The sequence below is a fragment of the Echiichthys vipera genome, assembly GCF_963691815.1.
Source record: "Echiichthys vipera genome assembly, chromosome: Y".
NCBI lineage: Eukaryota > Metazoa > Chordata > Actinopteri > Perciformes > Trachinidae > Echiichthys > Echiichthys vipera.
The window spans coordinates 3,322,774-3,343,857 of NC_139849.1; the positions used below are offsets into that span (position 1 = coordinate 3,322,774).

General features: G+C 41.9%; 1 pseudogene across 1 annotated transcript; it reads right to left on the bottom strand.

Annotated features, from left to right (window-relative positions):
- Positions 1–333: 333 nt before the first annotated feature.
- Positions 334–17,646, bottom strand: LOC310966234 (bcl-2-like protein 1; annotated as a pseudogene). Its single transcript, XR_014593864.1, has 3 exons — positions 17,121–17,646; positions 5,003–5,113; positions 334–494 (listed from the first exon to the last, which is right to left on the bottom strand). The product of XR_014593864.1 is annotated as a bcl-2-like protein 1 (transcript).
- Positions 17,647–21,084: the final 3,438 nt, after the last annotated feature.

Consider the following 21,084-nt stretch of genomic DNA (forward strand, 5'->3'; position numbering starts at 1 on the left):
GGCCCAGGTGGGGGGACAGGAGGGGAGGAACTGACCCCCTTTGATCAGAGAGTGGCGGCTATTGTGGAGGACACAGCTCTAAGCGGAGTTGTGGGGGGCCATGAAGGCGACACAGATCATCCTCAAGGTAAATGTGTTAAACTCAGAAATCTCATTATACTGGTCGCACAATAGGCTGCTCACATTACACATGCTCGTGCGTTAAGTTGCCAGGATATAAACACATTGACTCATGTTTAATTACTTCATTTTTTTATTATTATTTCTCAATAGACGATGAGACAGGAGAGGGCTCCTCCCTCTGCACCGTGCGCCCTGGCGTCTCCACCGGCACCTCCAGCACCACGCGCCCCGGTGACTCCACCGGCACCTCCAGCGCCACGCGCCCCGGCGACTCCACGCCAGCTGACGTGCGCCCGACTGGCCGTGCGCCCGACTGGCCGTGCGCCCGACTGGCCGTGCACCCGACTGGCCGTGTCCTTTCACAAGCTGTGCTGGAATCACAGGAGGAAATAGTGAGAGCAATCCGTGGCGTCAGTGATCGTCTAGATCAAATTGTCAATGCACTGGGAGATATTTCCCATGCAATAAATGCACTTACAGAGTAAATTGTGTCCTTGAAAAGTAAAAAAAGTAAGTTGTAAAGAGGTTTACATCGTTGAAATCAGACGCTGCCGGCATCCGGTTCCTCTGGTGGGGGGATGTGCTCTGGCAGTGGTATGCCATGGCGGTGTGCCAAATTGTGCAGGACACCATACAGCAGCACCCCGCCCGACCTGTCTAGACAGCGCCAGCACCCCTTCAATAGGCCAATTGCCCTCTCCACCACTGCCCGAGTGGCGGTCGTTGTACCTCCCCTCTTGGTCGGTGCCGGGGTTAGTGAGAGGGGTCAACAGCCACGTTCTCAGGGGGTAACCATATATATATATATAAATCACACTACTGTTCGCGGGAAAACAAACAGGACAAAACAACTTCATTGCAAGGATTGACAAGACTGATCACACTTATATTAATGACTGCAGAGGTGCGCCGTGGCTACTGCAGTGTGACATTTCCAACTTACGCACGCGTTTATTGAGACAAATACTGAACACAAGGAGACAAGATAGCTCTGCCATTCTTTTTTCACCGGGGAAAAAAACAAATACACATATTTGAATGCGCGTGTCCAAACGGGCGAAACGGATGAATTATTTACTCAGCGAGAAGCCACCCATCGCGCACCGTGCCAGCCTCCAACCTGTTACCAACCATGCTATTGGTTAGACTGAACGAGTCATGCGTTGCCAGAAACCCCAGAGTGGTCAGCACCTGTGTGGGAACGGACAACCCCTGGCTCCTGGCTGTGTGTCGTTCTAGGGCTGGCCGCAGCTCCGCGCACAGCTCCAGTAACACTGAAACGACTCATGAGCCAGTTGTTGTCCTTTGCCAACAAATCTTCCCGCTCTCTAAACACCCTCTCACGTCTGATATGACCATTTGCGATGTCTTCTAACAAGGCCAAGGCTGCCATTGTAGATGCCATTTTTCATTAAATTGCGCATGCTTTTATATCCATCCATATTAATGGACAATTAACACACAAGTGTTTGCAATCATGTGTCTCTGATGCGCAAATTACACTGAGGATGAATTGTTTTCACATGATTAACAGTTTCCCAGCATCACGTCTAAGTGTCGCCAACGAAACAATAGCTGTAGAAACGTGCGTACGACAGCCATGAAGTTTGCGTGGCGCACCGCACATTTCCACGGTCATTTCACTTTTGCTACATCTGAACGTTGGCGTGGAAAATGGCGTACGCCACGTTTTTGTGCGTACGCAACATTGATACATGAGGCCCCAGGTCTGAGGAGTAAGTTCTCCTGTGTTGGGCCATGCGTTATGCAGTGGTTGTTTTGTTTCCCCAATGTAGAGATCTTTGCATTCCTCGTTGCATTGGGCAGCATAAACCAGATTGCTTTTGTGGGTGTGTGGTGTTCTGTCCTTAGGATGTACAAGTCTCTGTCTTAGTGTGTTACTGGGTTTGAAATACACAGGGCTGCAGGGTTTGTTGTAGACCCTCCTGAGTTTCTCTGATACCCCAGCCATGTTTTGATAACTCCAAGCTTGTGTTCCAGGGGGTGGTGAGAGTCAAACAGTAGATATTGATCTGTGTGAGTGGGTTTTCTGTATATCCCAACGTGGAGGCTCCTGTCATTCTCCATATGGACGTCACAGTCTAAGAAAGGCAAACTATTGTCCTTGACTTCTTCTCTGGTGAACTTGATGTTTCTTACCACAGAGTTTATATGTTCAGTAAAAGTTTGCCCCTCTTTGGATTTGATTTTAACCCATGTATCTGAACCAATGGCTCGGGGGTTACTCCTTTGAAGGAGTTCAAAGCCTTGACCTCTACCTCCTCCATGTATAGATTTGCCACAATAGGGGACACTGGTGAACCCATGGCACAGCTGTGTTTCTGTCTGTAAAAAGTGCCATTAAACTGGAAATATGGGGTGCTCTCTGACTGTGGCCAAGGCCTCCATGGTTGGAATACAGGTGAACAAGGAAGTCGCCGTCGTAGGATACCATGGTTTCATCTGGATCCATTTTTAGGTCTCAGATTTTGTTTACAAAGTCTATGGAGTTTTGGATGTGGCGTGGGGTGTTGCCCACCAGTGGTGCCAGAATATTGGCAACGTGCTTGGCAATGTTGTAAGTGATCGAGTTTATGCTGCTGACAAAGGGCCTGAGCGGGGCCCCTTCTTTATGGATTTCTGGGAGTCCATATAAGCAGGGGGTTGAGTCCTGGGGGTAAAGCCTGTAATATTGTGATTTGCCAATGACTCCTTCTTTTTGTAGTTGCTGTAGACACTCTATAACCTTCTTTTTGTAACCGCTGGTAAGGGCTCATTTCAGAGTTTAGAGTTTAGAGTGTTAGAGTCACTTAGTAGTGCAGAGATCTTTGCCTGATAATCAGTTGTATTGAGAACAACTGTGCATCTACCATTGTCTGCTGGAGGGATTGTGATGCTGTGCTCTTTGCTCAGTGCATTTACTGCTTTTCTCTCCTCAATAGTGAGGTTGGAAGGGGGGACCTTAGCTTGGGACAACGTTGCTGACACTTTTAACCTTAGCTGTTCAGCCTCAGTTCCAGTAAGGTTGTTTTTCTTTATAGCCGATTCTGTAGCTGTAATCAACTCCACTATGGTTACCTCTTTTGGTGTCATGGCAAAGTTCAAGCCCTTAGCTAAGACCTCCTTCAGTCGGTGGGTAAGATCTCTGTCCGACAAATTCTTAACCCATCTGTTTTGTGTTTCTTCCTGTGCTGGAGTGTCAGTTTTTTGCCTCCTTCAAAGGAATAACCCAAAGCCATTGGTTCAGATATGTGGACGACACATGGGTTAAAATCAAATCCAAAGAGGTGCAAACTTTTACTGAACATATAAACTCTGTGGTGAGAAACATCAAGTTCACCAGAGAAGAAGTCAAGGACAATAGTTTGCCTTTCTTAGACTGTGACGTCCATATGGAGAATGACAGGAGCCTCCACATTGGGGTATACAGAAAACCCACTCACAGATCAATATCTACTATTTGACTCCTAGCACCCCCTGGAACAAAAGCTTGGAGTTATCAGAACACTGCAACATAGAGCTGATAACGTACCCACCAGCTCACAGGCCCAAGGGGAAGAACGCATGCACCTGAGAGGCGCCCTCACAACTTGTGGCTACCCCAGCTGGACCTTTGTGAAAACGGCAGCTGCTTCCTGAAAGAAAACCAAAGTGGTTGGGAAAAAAAAAAAATAAGAGAATCAACATAGTCATTCTGTATGTGGCTGAGGTATCAGAGAAACTCAGGAGGATTTTCAACAAACACTGCATCCCTGTGTATTTCAAACCCATTAACAAGAAAGAGGAGTTAAAGAAGCCATCTATGCAAAAGTAGAGAAACCATCGCTAAACAGAGGAGGTCTGAGACACCACTTATCTCTAATTTACAATGCTGCCCTTTCATCCCTTCCCAGGAGATTCAACAATCTAACCTCAAAGAACAACTGTTCACAAATGGCCCCCTGTGACTCCAACGACTGTCGTTAAGACTCAATAGAGCACTGACCAAGTCCAAACTAACTTCCCACCAACAACTGTCACTCTAACCACGGTCGTTGGCACTTGGAGCACAAAGGGTTCCAGTGACATCATCGGCCTTGTGAGAGGTTAAATACTTGGATCTCCACACCAGTTAGTTGGTCCAGTCCCAGCCTGGTCAGATGCGTACATGAACTGATGAAGCCTCTTGGATGAGAGGTGAAATGTCTTCCTAGACAAATAACCAAGTCCAGTTGCTTTTGACTGAAATTGCTTTGAGGATTAACGACGCATACCATTCGCTAAATAAATCTGAGATGTGAGCATCGGTTCAGAGTTTTGGAACCAGTATAGATCTTATTTTAATAGAATAAATAAGACATTTTAACAGGTGCATATCCTAGTGCTATGGGACCCAATTCCAGCTTGTTGGACTCAGGTCAGGAGCTTGACAATACACTGTAGGTGTGTGTATTTTGACAGAACAAAATAAAGACAAATATATTTATTTTTTGAAGTATGCCTTAAACTTCAGAAAAGCCAACTAAAAGAGCTGAGCATTACATAGTAAAATTGAAATTTAACTTATATACTGTCTGTCAGTTTGTAAGTAATAAAAATTGGTCCTTGGATAATGCAGAAAGGAAAAAATAAAAATAAGCACTCATCAAACTAGCTGAAGCTGTTTCACTGTCTCTTAGCTTACCGGGTTCTTTTAAAGCCCTTCCAGTCTGACATAAACCCCCTTTAACAACTGAAAATATCTGCTGTATGTTAAAAAATAATAAGACACGGGAGGGTTAGGGTTAGGGTTAAGTGGGGTGAGATGTGTGATTTATGTTGCCGTAGCTTTGCACAGGGTGTGTGCTGTGGTGAGAGAGATACAGCACTGTTAATGTTTATTAGCGATGGCCACACCAACCAGCACTCCCATTAGCAGCGCCACTCCAACTAGCAGCCATCTTCTCAGAGTCTCCTGAGATCTCCTTGCTTCTGCAGCGCCATCTTGGCCGAAAATCTCAGCAAAGCAGTCCTGAATCAATTCAGACAAAGAGAAAAAAGGGAGACAAATGTTATCTAACAATTAAATAAAGCAACACTACACCAAAAATATTGGTAGTTTTGCACCTCTGCATAAAAATGTAGGTATGTGCATTCTTTAAAATAATAATCTAATTTACTTATTTTAAATATGCATGTGTATATAGAGTATCTATGAATATGTTTTATACACCATATGTGCATATCTATTCATATATTTTCATTCTTTTTTCACTGTCTTTCTAATACACCTTTTATTTTTTTTTAACAAAAAAGGTATTGTAAGTTATAGAAATAAGAAAAAGCTAAATTTTAGTCAGAAAAAGCAACAAGCAGACAAGAACTCAAACACAAAAACACAAATCCTTTGTTTTTCAAACGTTGCAGGAGTAGGGCGAGAAGGTTTTTAGGGACTTTTTGACATACATCCATCCATCCATCTTTAACCTCTTTTCCCTATCAGGATCGGGGGCTGGAGCCAATCCCAGCTGACATCGGGCGTGAGACGGGGTACACCCTGGACAGGACGCCAGTCTATCACAGAGACAAACAACCATTCACACTCACGGGCAATTTAGAGGACTGGGAGGAAGCTGGAGAAAACCCACGCAGGAACGGGGAGAACAGAAGGGCACCAGCAGGAACCCTCTTGCTGTGAGGCGACAATGCTAACCACCACACCACCATGTTGCCCCTAGTTTTGACATAGTTTTGCCAATTACTCCGAGTTGCCTTGGTATCACAGTATGTGTGACTCCATGCTGACTGCGGCTGCTGCCCTTATGGTAGAACAATGTATTATAAAAATAGAAAGGTCTACAAGGAGTCAGCAGAGAAGTCTCACAGCCATCAAGGGGAATTTATTGACTCAAGGTTTAACACACTCCTATCACAGAGTTCAAAGATCCAAAATCCCAAATTCCAAGTGTCTCTTAAGAAAACTTCCCCTCTTATACTGATGTTCGTGTGCTGACAACATTTACACGCCCCATCAGGTCTTTCCAATACACACTCAGTACATTTACAATCAGTAGAGTCTACCTTGTGTCCAGACGTCATCATGCCCAAATACAGTTCAATTGTTTTCTAAACAGAATGTGAGCTTATCAGGCCTATGTCCCCAGTACACGGTGACCTCGGCCTGTTATTCACTTTCTCAATCATATTTTCTTACAAATATCCATCCTGTGAGGGTTCATAACCCTCATTAAAGTATTATCTTTAGAAATCAATTTGACATCCGTGGCTCATGCAGGTGAAAAACCTCCAGCCTTCATTTCGTCATCATGTAATCATTCTTGATCATCTCATCATTCTGTGGAGGAGAAAAGTCCTGCATAGTTCCCATGGCCTCGGTTTTGACATACACAGATAATGGGCGACTGCGCCGGGCGCGAGCAACGGCTGCATTGATTTCTCCATGTTAATCTTTAAGCATGTGATAAAAATAAAAAAACTGTAAATTATAAACGCAATCATGATAGTGTTATTACCTGTAAAACTATCAAAACATGAAATTAAAGTATATATGTGTTAATATCTGAAAATGAATCTTAATCTTATTGCCTGTAAACCTATCAACGGAGTTACAAATGTAGTGTTAGCCTGAGCAACTTTAGATTAGCGCTTGCCTGCGTTGTGCAGTTGTGTTAAATCATGTTTTGATTAGAATGAAAAATTAATCTTAACCTAACCGAGTATATAGTGAATGAAAACACTGTACAATGAACGAAAATGACTGACTATAATGAATGGAAACACTACTTTCTTCTTTCCTGACTCTAAACTGTGCAGATCATCCGCTGTGATCTGGCGATTATCACCATCTAATCTGTGTGTGTGTGTTTACCTCCACCATACCATATCCCTCCTAAAGTCACTATATGTGATTTACCTTGATTGTCTTATTACCATAAAACCTGTAACTATTCTCTGGTGTATGATTATGATGTAACATCTATACTGCAACTTACACTCTAATATTGGTCAGCATACACATATGAAATTCATGAACATTCTTGTACAGTCTTAAACAATAATGGAATAATATGTGTGTGCATGTGTCGGCATCGCCCATCATCAGTCCTTGAAATCGCCGACTCCGCCAATACCAAGATTCAGTGGTGTAATATTTCAGCGTGAGAGGATGTCTCATGGCACAGTCCTGATGAGCCCCCTCTCAGTTAGTTTGTGTCCATTTCAACATCCTCCTTACTGCTCCAAAAGAGAAAAAGAGAGAATCAGAAGCCATGTAGACATTCCATAGTTCATTTGCCCTGGGTGGTGGTTCAGTTAAGCCACTCCAGTTGAGCCATTTGTAGTTTTGTATCCTCCACTGCCTGCTTATACAACATTCCCTGGATCCACCTTTTCAGTATGGGTATGATGCAACAGTGTAGGGATGCTACAATAAGTAACACTATGAATATGACCGTGTAGGTGCAAACGGCATACCAAAGATGATTGTTCATTTCTGGATTAACGTGAACTTTCAGTTTGATTATGAGAAGGCCTCAGCCTGCTCAGACAAAGGGCGAAAGACTAGGCCCAAAGCCTGGGAGCCTTTTGTCCCTCCCCCACAGGTCACACCCAGGTGTGAATTCTTCTTTCTTTTGGCCTCTCTTCCTTCGAATCTCCACACTCAACTTGACGCTCTCCAGCTGGATCCAGGGACCAGCTGCCTGCTGTCCCTCGGCCCTGAAAATGGCCTGTATGGTGTAGGATCACCAGCAAAGATTAACCAACCGGTTACCAACCCAACTGAGCAGAACAAAGAGCGATCTGAGTCCTCTTTTGTCTAAGAGCAACAACCAAGACAAGAACCTTTCTTCAACCAGTTTTCCAGCCACTGGCATCAAGCAACGCAACGTATCTCCCATCTCATGGACTGGTAACTAATCACCAACTGGACATTACTACATGATTTAAATGTTCACACCTTTCCTGCAGGGGTCCAAGCCCCACACCTCTCCTCTTTGTCTTATTCAAACACACACACACACACACACACACACACACACACACACACACACACACACACACACACACACACACACACACACACACACACACACACACACACACACACACACACACACACACACACACACACACACACACACACACACACACACACACACACACACACACACACACACACACACACACACACACACACACTTGCTGTTAGCTTTAGTTAGTTTATTGTGTTTTGTTTGTGCATTTATTAATTTGTTAATAAATGTTTGTGTTTACCATATGTCTGTTTATTTAATATTACACAAAGATGAATGAGCCAGCTTCTACTAAGGAAAGAACTTTTAAATCCTTCAACTAATTAAACTATTATATTTATCTGTGTTCAACCCTTAATTAGTAGTTTAATATATTTAATGAGACTTTAATATTAGTTGTCACTCCGTCTATGACGGTGGTGCCCCGAGGAACTCTGGTTTAACTAGAGTAATTTTTTTTATTATCTTTGATAATTATTGGTGATAACTAATATTTCCTTGATTAACGATAAGTTTATTGAGAATACTCAATCTCATTATCTGAACGTGAGTCAAGGCCCTACATTTGATTGGTTCTCCGTGTGAAGTTTTTGATAAATTAAAGTTATTAATTTTTAGTAATTTTCTTTATTAATTTTCTTTTTCAAATATTTCATTTGATAGTCACACTTTTGATCCAATTAACCTAAAGTACCTACAACCGCAATAGCTTTTATACCTAACGCTCCCCACTCTCCGGCTATTGCTTCTAGTCCTCTCTACTCACGTGAATCTCTGCCAGCATTTTTGTCTTTTCGGCCTGCAGCTTCTTCAATTTGTTCGTAGCTTTAATCTCCTCTCTGGCCTTAAACTCGTATGGAATTCCTTGTGGTTGTCCTATAACATCCAAATACACTTTCCTGTCCTCCATTAGACTTCTTCTCATCTTGCATTATCTACTTTCATGATCCATCCACACAATGCCTCTCGCACTACCGGCACCCATTTTACTGCCCCATAGTCCGACACTGACGCTCCTAACTTATCTGACATCCACTCACATATAACTTGCCTACTTTCATCTTTGAGGATTTCTGAAATCGTCACCTCTCTTCTTTCTACCAAACCTGCACGTTCTTGTGCTGGGATGTGTAGTCTTAAACTCCCTCCTGTTACCACCTCTGTCCTAAGCAGTTTGTTCCCTTCTAACTTCTCTGGTACCTTTGGCCTTGTAACTTGTTGTGGAAGTATTATCTTATCTTCCCAAAGCCATGCTGTATGGCTCTGTCTTTTCTTTCGCATTTTTATGCTTTCCTGTGTTACACGCTCAAATGGGTTTGTACATTTATTTCTATCTGACAATGCTGGCAGGTGGCACAGAGTGTTTAATTTTGCATCATACTCATCTGTTTTAGACTGGTGGATCCCCGTCTGGGGCTGGATCACCTTTTCCTCTTCTCCTCTTCATCTTTATGTGGAATCTCGCTTATCGGTACCTGGCTCCGCATGCTCTGCTCTCCACAGTCATCCACCTCTGAACACACAGGAATGTCAGAGTCAGTTTCACCACATTTCTCATCTCCCACTTCTGCCGTTGGGTTCCCCTAATCCTTGATTTGCGTTTTTCTGCAGTGGTTCAGATGATACCACGTGTTGCTCCCTTCGACGTGGACAGCTGTAGGCGTGGCCCTGACCACCTGGTACGGCCCTTCCCAACGTGGTTGATGCCACTTCCTCCGGAACACCTTGATCCACACCAAGTCTCCTGGTTTCACTGGCGACTCCCCCTTCTGCTCCAGGCTCTCTTCTCGTGCTCTTTCCTGTGTGTAGATAGTTCTATGGATCATAGTTAGATATTTCATATATGCTTTCAGCTCATTTTGCAATTGTTCAAGCGGTGGTCCTTTTAAAAGGACCTCTTAGCTGCAGAGCTGGCATAGGTCGACCTGTTAGCATTTCATGCGGTGTTAAAAGCGTTATTCTATGCGTTTGTATGCGATAGCTCATTAGTGTTAGTGGCAAAGCATCTACCCAGTTCAGCTTAGTGGCGGCACAGATTTTGTTTACCATTCCTTGGCTTTGCGGATGATACACTGCTCCTAAACGTTGTTTGATTCTCAACTGTTGTAGGATACCTTTTGCAACTTTTTGCACAAACGCAGACCCATTGTCAGAGCTGATTTCTGATGGAATCCCTAATCCCGGGATTACTTCTCTTATCAGAAACAGTCTCAGCGCTGTCCATAACTAGATGTTTAAATGGACTTTCTGGTACTGGAATATGTCCAACAGGTGTTTTCACACCTTTCTTTACATTATTTTGAGCACATATTTCACATTGGTTTAACACCTCGTTCACCATGGCTTTCATATAAGGCGACCAGTAACCTTGTTGTTGAATTTTCTTCATCACTTCCCCCCTTTCACAGTGATCTAGAAAACTAAGAATAACTAAGAACTAATTCAAATGACAGCTCCAGTGAAAATAACCAATAACTAATTCAAATGACGGCTCCAGTGAAAATAACCACAGAAAACTAAGAAATTAAAATCCCATTTCTGGTTGCAAAATAGACACTTGTCAATTTGATTGGAGGAGATGCATTGTGTAAATTAAACATGACAATGTTGTGTTCGTTAAAAAATATGCAAAATTCAGTAGAAAACACCCTTGACGGTCAAATGGCTGTTCAATCAGAAAGGGCTAAAGTATATTGGCTGGGGAACATCACAAAGCCAGTTTCACAAGCATTTCAGAAGTGGGGGAAATATTACAACAAGTACAACTCCCAAAAGCAAAAACAACACTAGACTATCACTGTACAATGTTTTATGATGTGGCTAGAAGTGAAGAGTTTGAAAGAATGTGGAGAACAGGAACAGAAGTAGAATTAGTCACGCAGTACATCATTGTAGGTGAACAGGGTGCAGCTCTTAGCGTGGAACCCAATAATTTCATCAATAAATGGCACAATGTTCCAGAATCAGCGCCTCACATCACTCTGCTGGTAAATAGCAAAGCCAAGGCCAGAGATTTGGGTCCCATGATGAAAACTGCACCAAAAGCAGATTGGAATTCAACGGACAATCTGTTGATACTTCAGGCGCAAGACTCAAAGATGATCAAGATTCTGTGCGGAACATCAATGTTGGCCAAACCACAGGAAGTAAATATAATGGCAAAGGTTTTGAGTCACAGGGACACAAACGTAGAAGAGACAGAAAACAACCTGTTGGAAGAGATGTTGAAACAAGTGCCGGATCACTTGTGGCCAAGGAACGATTTTGATGTTGGACTGGTAAAGTCGGCCAGGCCAGTAAAGGTGGATCTTAAACCAGGCGAAACCCTCCCCAATCGCCGACAATATCCGCTGAAGCCAGAAGCAGATGAAGGAATAAGTAAGACCATTTCTGGTCTGCTAAAAGCAGGGGTTCTGATAGAAACACATAGCCCATGTAACACTCCAATATTTCCAGAACGTAAAGCTGATCCAAATACAGGTTAGTGCATGATCTAAGGATTGTAAATGACCAATACAGAGCAAAGTAGCAGAGGTACCAAACCCCCACACGCTGCTCACAAATGTTCCTCCGGATGCATAATTTTTCACGGTCATTGACCTGTGTTCAGCATTTTTCAGCATTCCCCTACATGAAGATTCACAGTTCCTATTTGCATTCACTTACAGGGGAAAGCAGCACACTTACACCAGAATCCCGCAAGGATTTCAGGAATCGCCAAACATTTTCAACCAGATACTAAGACAAGACTTGGCAGGGCTGTAGCTAGATGGCACACTGTGACAGTACGTAGATGACCTGTTGCTCTGCGCACCGACAATGGAGGACTGCCACAAGGTCTCCATCAAAATCCTCCAGCGATTGGTAGGAGGAGGACACAGAGTTTCAAAATCAAAGCTTCAGTACTGCAAAACACAGGTTGAGTATTTGAGATGAAAAATCTCACAAGGAACCATAGCAATCTCACCGTCCCAATTGGAGGGTATAGCTAGAGCTCCAAAATCACGTACTGTAGGACTGATGACATTCTTAGGAATGACAGGATTTAGTTCTGAGTGGATGGAAGACGACGCAGAAAAACAGCTCCCCTACGAGAACTGACTGGGTTAGCAGAAAAATAAATAAATCTATTGGTATAATAAGGAGGGTTAGTTATCTTGTCACCACAAACTGTCTCCTCAGTCTTTATTACAGTTTCATTTATCCCTGTCTTTCATATTGTAATATAGTTTGGGCAAGAACTACAACTTCTTACTATTTACGACATCAATATTTCTCAAATATGTGTTTTTATTTATAAGATCCATTCCAAGTGAAGGGAATATTCCTGAGCATTTCAAGACTTGCTTTAGAGCAAATTCACAGGTCCATTCACACTCAACTCGTCAATCTTCAGATCTTCATCCTCCTAAATTTCTTACCAGTAGAGGTCAATTTTCAATAAGATTTAGGGTTTTACCAAATTATGGGATGGCTTTTCCCATCTGGCAAAGAACTGTTCCTCCATAACACGCTATAAAAGAAACTTAAAAGATCATTTAATGGTTGCTTTATTGTTTTTTTTTTCATGTATTGTTCATTTTTTACACATTGTCCATTTACATATTAAATTCTCACTTTCTTTGCTTTTATATTGATGTTATTTTTTTTGTAATTATATATAATTTGTTACTATTAACTTATTTTTGTCGTTTTTTTAATCTTTTGTGTGTTAATTTTGTTTGTCCGTATAATATTGTGAAATTTTAACATTTAGGTGGAGGCTTCAAATAAGCCCACTGGGTTTTCTGCCTCTTCCTGCACTGTATGTTGTTTGTATTCTTTGTCAGTATTTGTGTATTTCTTTAAATTGTGCTAAATAAATAAAATAAAATAAACTAATTAAATAGGCAGGCACCCAGGTTTTAAAGACTCCACTGATGTGGACTACAGAACATGCAAAATGCACCAATGCTAGCAACACCTGACTATAAAAAGCAGTTCTTTTTATAAGGGATGTCGGATAATATCGGCCCACCGATATTATCGGCCGATATTGAGTTAAAAATGTAATATCGGGAATTATCGGTATCGGGTTTTTACAACCGATGTTAGTTCTGTAGGCTTCAGCATTTCCGAGTGTACCTGAATGCAACACGGGCCGTTTACAGGGGCGTGCTTGATGACGTATAACAACAACAACACGCTTCACTCGTAGGTTGCTAACCGTGGCTAACAAGCTTCAGCTCTCCCGGTGCATGAGATGTCCGTGGTTTGGAAGTATTTCCAAGTGTCACCTACTAACAGTAAATGTGCGCTTTGCAATGACTGCAAGGCGTTGGTTATGAGAGAAGGAAACAAGGCGTCTTCCTTTAATACATCACATTTGATCATCCACCTCAAGAAGAATCATGCGGAGTTAAACGCTACATCTGTGCAGCACAGTGATGAAAAGAAGCAACAGCCGACACCGAAAAAAAAACTTTTTCTATCGTTCAGGATGCCGGATTCACCTAACGTGTGGAGTTCCTGGAGCCACGTTATGTCTGTATAACGCCCAGTCACAAGTATTTCTCAGACCAGTGCTTACCCGAATTGCACAGCATTGTTTACAGTCACGTCGAGAAGGTAATTTCTGGTGCTGTATCCATTAGATCCAATACAGGGTTAGCATGTTGAGCTTGACTGCTAATTTATTGATTGTATTATTTGCCAAGTTCCGGCCGGTTACTCAGTCTGGAAAAAGAAAACTAAGTTTGTTTACTACTCTGGACTGAAGATATGCATCTTCCTTGTTGTGATGTTGTCTGTAGTGTGTTTGAGGCAAAATATTCTCTCTAAAAACACAAAAAAATAAATGAATGGCACTTTTTTCAATAACTTATTTTGTACGGACTGTGTTTACAATTGAAAAGCCGTGTTGCATTTATGTATGCATCCAGTGGGGCATCACAATAAAATTAGGCATAATGTGTTAATTCCATAATAGGTGATATGTGATGAATTTTGGTGTAAAAAGGCTGCATATATCGGTATCGGCTGATATCGGTATCGGAAATTAAGGGTTGGACAATATCGGAATATCGGATATCGGCAGAAAAGCCAATATCGAGCATCCCTAGTTTTCTGTGGTTATTTTAACTGGAGCTGTCATTTCAATTAGCTGCTTTGTCCAGAGAATCCTACTGTCTTAACAAATCTGTCTGACATGGGGACCTGCGTGGCAAACTTTGGACCCACACATGTGTGAGTGGCTCCAGTGTCCACTAGCATTGGTACTTGTCTACCCTCAATTTGAACCTGCAGCATAGGTTCTTCATCAGCCTCCACCGTTATCACTGGAAACTGACCCTCCCCTTTAGGATTTTCTGGGCACCCTAGTATCCAAAATTAGGTCTTCCCCAGTGGCCTGCCGAGCCTCTAGCTCCACATTGCATTGTCCTGCCTCTGCCCCTCTGAATGCATTGTTCTTTGGACATCAGTCCGCAAAATGACCTGGCATTCACCTCTGGTTCACCGTGGTCCTTGTCCTCTGTAGGGACCTACCCTTGAACGATAAGAGTTTCCATATCCGCCCCGTGCACTACGAGATTGTTGGTATACATTGGCAGCTCCTGGTGGTTGTTGCGCTGGTGTTAACGCTTGTGCAGGTGGTTGTGGGATCTGATTGTCTTGTATCTCCTGTACCACCATCACGAAAAGGTTCTTCATTGCTGAAACATCTTGCCCATATCGCTTTTACGTCACCGAGGGCCAGCATTTCTCCCACAGTTTTCCTCTTCAAAGGCTCCTTCGTGAATGTCAGGGAGTCTTGAGACGAGACCTGCAAGGTCGGCTGTTTGCCACGGCACATAATGCCCCTGAGTGCCCTTTATTAAAATGGGATACTGGCCTGCCTCGTATCTGTCTGGTTTACGTATGTTTGGCCTGTATCTCAATCGGTCGTGCAGTCATTGTTGTGTTGCTGTGTTATTATGGCGATGCTAATCTTTGATAGCACTTTTGCAGAGGTGAATGCCATTTCTATGTTGTACTGGTAGTAAGTTTAGGTCTAGCTTACCTTGGTTATGCTAAGCTCGTATTTAGTGATATTTGAAATCAATTGAACCGTTAATTCTTTAGCTTTAATGCTAGCTAGTTCAGCCTTAGCTATACTGGTTATGCTAAGCTAGGCTATGGCAATACCCACAGTCTAAATTAATATGCCCTTTTTCAATGCTAGTTAGCTTAGCTTAAGCTATGCTAGTTAGGCTAAGCTAATCTATGGTTATACCCAAAGTTCAATTTAATATGCTATTTTTTTAGCTCAATGCTAATTAGCTTAGCCTTAGCTATGCTAGTTATGCTAAGCTAGGCTATGGTTATAGCTGTAATCAATTTTAAATGCTAACACTTAGCTTAGCCTTTCAGGTAGCTATGCCATTTGGGCCTATAGCTAACTGCTATGTCCTCTCAGTTTGTGCCATCTGTTGCACTCCCTCCCCTGTCTGGCGGTCTGCCAAACCACTCCTGGCAAAAATGACATGTACCAAGAATTTAAACTGCACAACGTTTGATTCAAAACGGCCATCAGGTTTTAAAATGGCGGGCCTCCAAGCCACACCTAACTCCTAAATTTCAACTGCGCCACAACTCCAAAATGGCGATTGATAGCACAACCACAACCATTTCCGATTTTCTTCTGCGCCACTGTTCCAAAATGGCCATTGGCCTTTATAGCCACACCCAACTTCTGAATTACATCTGCGCCACAACCTAAAAATGACAACGACCGTAAAACCCCATTTGTTTAATTCACAGTATGTATTTGCACAATTTTATTTATCCGTTTTTCCTCTGATCACAGCTGAGTCACATGAACTTTTCTACTTGGAACCATGAAAGCCAGCTGCTCAACATGCAGATAGTAGTTTGCCAAAGCACATACAGTATGTCAATACTCCACACTTGGTCAAACAGATCTCACACACATGAACACAAGGCCTTCACACTCGTACTCCTACGAACATCCTTGTTGAAAGAGGGTCAGTCGTTTATTAATTATTAACTTTCCCTTATTAATTGGTGCTCTACATATCATACATGCAGTGTTTATATGAGTTTATATTTATTTCAATGGGAGTTTTCATAAGCAGTGTGTTCCCCTTACCAACTGAATTACTTTATTTGTGAGCCTTCCAATAGACCTTTTGAGACACTTTTTTCTGTTTGCTGTGTGTGTGTGTGTTCATATCTTTATCCAGTGCTCAAACAGATCCTGCTCAGTTTCTAGTGAATTTCCTTTCACACAATGTATTATAAAAAATAGAAAGGTCTACAAGAAGGAGTCAGACGAGAGTTCTCACAGCAATCAAGGGGAATTTATTGAATCAAGGTTTAACACACTCATCACAGAGTTCCAAGATCCAAAATCCAAATTCCAAGTGTCTCTTAACAGAACTTCCCCTCTTATACTGATGTTCGTGTGCTGACAACGTTTACACGCCCAATCAGGTCTTTCCAATACACACACATACTTTTGCAATCAGTGGACTCTACTTTGTGTCCAGACGTCATCATGCCCAAATACAGTTCAATTGTTTTCTAAACAGAATGTGTGCTTATCAGGCCTATGTCCCAAGAATACTGTACCTCGTCCTGTTATTCACTTTCTCAATCATGTTTTCTTCCACACCCTCAAAGACAACGTAGCAACAAACTTTTCAGAGCACCTTTGATGCCTCTAGACAGTGAGTATCTAGTTCTAAAAAAGGTTTTTCTTTTAAATTCTGTGACAAAGTCAGGGATGCACTGATCAAACTTTTTTCACTCCAGATAAATCTAATACTTCAATTTTGGACCAATACCGAAGTCTTATCTGCTCTTTTCCCCCAAATTTAAAATCTGTATACCTTAACTGTGTGGATCTTATGGGGATACCAGTCTGTATTTGATCAACACATCATGATACACAGACACAGTGTCATACATAAAGCTGCACGTTGAGCTCAACCCATGCAGACTCACCCATCCTCCTTGGCTCTGGATCCATGGACTGATGTGCTCATCCAGGTACGTGCTCATCCAGTCTGAGATACAGGGAACCAGCTCTCTCATATCCTTCTATACGCATTCCACAGACAGCACACCACCGAAGACAAACAGGCCCACTACACATCCCCAGTTGACTCCATCCTTGAACACCTCGTCCATCACACTCTTAAAGCTGTGGTAGGCTGTGTCCGGATGGAATGTCTAGCTGCGAGGAAAGGTCACTAAATGCTTGGGTGAAGAGAAGTTCAAACTCATCTGCTGAGTCCCGAAGAGCTGCCTTTACAGCCTCTATGTCACCGCTTGGGGGCGAGGAAGTCGCCGGCTGGTCACCCCCATTCCTATTGTTTACCAGCAGGCCGTTATTGACAGCTGAGTTGGCCTTGCCTCCCTCAGTCCATAGACCATCATCCTCTGACCTAAGCAGAGAGATTGGGTGGTTCCTCCGAGACAGTTTGTAGCTTATAAAGTACTCCAACAGCTCTCTGGTACTGTACGACATTATTTCCACAAAGTGAACCTCCAGCAAAGTCAGTCTAATCAGACCCCCCCGTCTCCTGCCATTCCTCTCAGTCTGTCTGCTGTCACATTAGAGCTTCTTCTCCCATGTTTCCGCTGGCAGTCACAGCCTGGAAGCATACAGCGATGGAAAGATAAGCAAAAATTTTAGTTTTAGCACTCGTTTCCATTTCTGTATGATATAACAAAACTATCAGGGAACATTTCGAGTTGAAGTGCAGTACATCACAGAGAACATCAGGTCACATTATCCTTTCTGGGTAATGCAGTTTAACGGCAGATTAATTAAATATATGAATTAATTAATTAATATATGTTACTGTTGAAATGAATGGAGACTGGTTGGATGACTGGTATTGGAAGTCCTTAAAATGTAGAACTGTTGCAAACATTTGAAAATAAATTAGCTAGATATCAGCCTTAGGAGCTCAGCCGTATGGATTATTATGTTTATGAAGCAAGGTATGTGCGTATAGATGATAGCTCTGGCTACAAGTCATGCACGTTTTAGCTTTTTGTGCTAAACGCATCAAAAAGACTACGAACTACATCCATGGGACGGATATGAGGTAATGATTATTGACAGTTATACTTACAACTGCCGAGAGGCTGTGTCCCATTTGAGAGCGTAGCTATGGAGTTACTAAAAGCTGTAGTTGTGAATGCAGACACAATATGGACATTTTTGCAGCTGCAGACTCTGTGGCCCGGGCTGTGATGCACGCTAGCGGTTGGCCAATTCTGCTACTATACCACCCCGAAGTCCCGCCTCCTGCCCGCTGCACCAATCAACGTCTGAGACAGACCGGAAATTAAGGGGCCCGTGAAATAAACGCAAAATCATTGGAAAAGCATGTACGTTAGTTCCGGGTTGTCCTGGGTATTTTCTCGAGTATTTTTTCAAAAGTATGGCATCTTAATTAAAGACTCGGCATACAAAAAGCTCTGGAGATTTTTACATTTTTTTTATTAACTTAGTGGAGTACCCTAGCAATGTAAGAAATCTCGTGTACATTTGTTTTTGAGTAATGCTTAATGAGGTGCATAAACAGTTTAATAATGTATAATAGTTTTTAACAACATCCACTTAAAACAAATGCACTTTTAAATAAGCATGCATTTCAAAACTTGATATAATTGTATCTCCCTCTAACTGTAACCTTCAAAGTAAAAATAATAAATAGTATATTCCTAAAAATATAATACATCAATAATAAATAATAAATCCAACTAAAATGTGAAACTCAGCCTCAACTTCCAGTACTTTTCTGTCAAGATAAGGTATGGATTTCATAAAATATATTATTATTATATTATTATATATTTGCTGCTCTTTTTAAGCTCAATTATATTCTGTACATTTAAAAAATGGCTGCTTTAACAAAACCTGATACGAAACATAATTGTCACAGACAGTGATTGGTGTAGAAAAAAAAATTAAATGTTTATATTATACAAACGTGTACATAATTAGCATATCCTTAACATTATAAATGTGAAAAAATAATACAGTTCCTTGTCATATTTGGAAAAAAACATAAGGAAGTGGGTAAATTGGCAAAATTATTTCATACATTATGTGACAGTCAGAGTGGGGACACTTTTCAGCCCGGGAGTTTCAGGCCCAAGACCAGCCCACTTTATTCAAGATTGAAATTGAATTGAGTGAGAATTGAGGCAACAGTTCAGCTCTTAATATCGTTTAGTTTTTATTCAAAACATGTTTGATTTAAGAAAAACAATAGCCCGTTTCACTTGAAACAATATGCTGACTTAAAATTTAAATAAAGCATTTGAAATAAAAAGTTGATGGGGCATATTGCACAGTTGTTTTGGTTTATACTTGGTCTCACTATCTCCTCACTCAGCATCTGACTCATCAGTATTGCATGGCAATAAAAAGGCAGAAGGGCATAGACACTGATGTCATGACCCCATTTATGCAGCACAATTTAGTTAAGCATACCTCTCAATTTATAGCCTAATGTTAACTTCATTCTGAATATTTGAATATCCTATAGAATCTATCATCACTTCTGCTGTGTGTGTTATCTAATCTTACATGAAATAACTTTATATTGTTTACTCTGTTATCCTCTCTACCTGTCCATTGTGCAGTTATGGCCTCCTCCTCATCCTTTTCAGCAGTGGACTGGCTTATCTGCTGCTCAGAGGCTACATAAAAAACATTAAGAGTAATTTTACTGGATTTCTGGAGGTTTTATATCAATATATTAAAATGATGTGATTTGGCATATATTGGGAGATACAAATGGTTTAATACTTCAATTAATTTGCTATTGTATTTGCAAAGGTAAATTTCACATTTGTACATGGGCATTTATACATCTCATTAGGAAAAGGAAGTGACTTTGATGAGAGAAATAGGTAAGGAAGTTTGGAGCAACACTCAGGTGGTGGTTTACAATAAAGACTGGAAATGAAGAAGTCTTTACGGTATATTTTGGAGCTGTTAAAGCATGTCATTTTATTGTTAAGGACAGGAAGTACAGTCCTGAATGTGTTGACAGCATTAATGAGCATTTGACGACCAGTAGCCCCAGTGGCGTCTCAAACTGATCCAGTAAAGGGCCGCTGTGGCTGCAGGTTTTCATTCCAACCAAGCAAGAACACACCTGAGCCAACAAATCCAACTGTGTGAAGAAAATTCAGTCGATAACATAAGTCTAGTCAGGTGTGTCCTTTCCTGCAGCCACAGTGGCCCTTTACTGGATCAGTTTGACACCCCTTTACAGCAAGCAGACCAGGGTGTCAGACTAAGGCAAAGAGGAGAAAACAGCTAATTCACCGGTGTTAGCGTCCATTTGACCACTCTTGTAAACACAAAGATACATTAGGCCGTCAAAACCACATATGTTAAAGAGATAAGAAGGTAGACGTGAGTTCACACCATTACATAAACTCAAAATATTACACCATCATTTATATTTGTAGGTCAAACAGAAAGTTGGATAAAATTGGCCCAAAAATGTCCGGCTGGGGACACAGATCTGTAATAGCCTTTTGCTCTTTACCAGCAGCCACTTGTGTCTGTCCTCTTGTAAAAATGTTTGTGAGCTTGCCACATTTGGCAGCATCCTCCTCCAACGCCTTCCTTTTCCTCAATCTGGCCTCTTCCTACCTTCCATAGTCAGCGACGTCGGTAGCTATTTACTGGTAAAACGATTTGGAAAACACAGGCTTTATGGATCAAACCAACTCTATTTGAGAAGGGGTGATCACCCTCAGTGTGTCAGTGTACTTTCAGAGAAGGTTAAAAGAAAACAAAACAAAAATACAAGTACATTTTTTTTCCCGACCGGCCCTGAAGTGAAAGTGAAGCGGCCCACCGGGAATTCTCCCGAATCTCCCGATTACCCATCCCGGCCCTGTTATGTGACAATTAAATGTGAATAACGGA